The sequence below is a fragment of the Bison bison genome, unplaced genomic scaffold, assembly GCF_000754665.1.
Source record: "Bison bison bison isolate TAMUID 2011002044 unplaced genomic scaffold, Bison_UMD1.0 scf7180017862118, whole genome shotgun sequence".
Taxonomy (NCBI): domain Eukaryota; kingdom Metazoa; phylum Chordata; class Mammalia; order Artiodactyla; family Bovidae; genus Bison; species Bison bison.
In genome coordinates this window covers 18,599-19,909 of record NW_011492690.1, presented here as the reverse complement: position 1 = coordinate 19,909, position 1,311 = coordinate 18,599, and positions in this window count along the sequence as shown.

Below are 1,311 nucleotides of genomic sequence, written 5' to 3'. Positions count from 1 at the left end.
AGCATTCTTTGGCATTGCCTTTCTTTGGGATTGGAATGAAAACCGACCTTTTCCAGTCCTGTGGCCACTGCTGAGTTTTCCAAATTTGCTGACATATTGAGTGCAGCACTTTCACAGCATCATCTTTCAGGATTTGGAATAGATCAACTGGAATTCCATCACGTCCACTAGCTTTGTTCGTAGTGATGCTTTCTAAGGCCCACTTGACTTCATATTCCAGGATGTCTGGCTCTAGGCCAGTGATTACACCATCGTGATTATCTGGGTCGTGAAGATATTTTTTGTACAGTTCTCTGTGTATTCTTGCCATCTCTTCTTAATATCTTCTGCTTCTGTTAGGTCCATACCATTTCTATCCTTTATCGAGCCCATCTTTGCATGAAATATTTCCTTGGTATCTCTAATTTTCTTGAAGAGATCTCTAGTCTTTCACATTCTGTTGTTTTCCTCTTTCTTTGCATTCATCACTGAAGAAGGCTTTCTTATCTCTTCTTGCTATTCTTTGGAACTCTGCATTCAGATGCTTATATCTTTCCTTTTCTCCTTTGCTTTTCACTTCTCTTCTTTTCACAGCTATTTGTAAGGCCTCCCCAGACAGCTATTTTGCTTTTTTGCATTTCTTTTCCATGGGGATGGTCTTGATCCCTGTCTCCTGTACAATGTCATGAACCTCATTCCATAGTTCATCAGGAACTCTATCAGATCTAGGCCCTTAAATCTATTTCTCACTTCCACTGTATAATCATAAGGGATTTGATTTAAGTCATACCTGAATGCTGTAGTGGTTTTCCCTACTTTCTTCAATTTAAGTCTGAATTTGGCAATAAGGTGTTCATGATATGAGCCACAGTCAGTCCTGGTCTTGTTTTTGCTGACTGTATAAAGCTTCTCCATCTTTGGCTGCAAAGAATATAATCAATCTGATTTTGGTGTTGACCGTCTGGTGATGTCCATGTGTAGAGTCTTCTCTTGTGTTGTTGGAAGAGGGTGTTTGTTATGCCCAGTGCATTTTCTTGGCAAAACTCTATTAGTCTTTGCCCTGTTACATTCCATATTCCAAGGCCAAATTATCCTGTTACTCCAGGTGTTTCTTGACTTCCTACTTTTGCATTCTGGTCCCCTATAATGAAAAGGACATCTTTTTGGGGTGTTAGTTCTAAAAGGTCTTGTAGGTCTTCATAGAACCGTTCAACTTCAGCTTCTTCAGCGTTACTCAGCCATTAAAAAAAATACATTTGAATAAGTTCTAATGAGGTGGATGAAACTAGAGCCGATTATACAGAGTGAAGTAAGCCAGAAAGAAAAACACCA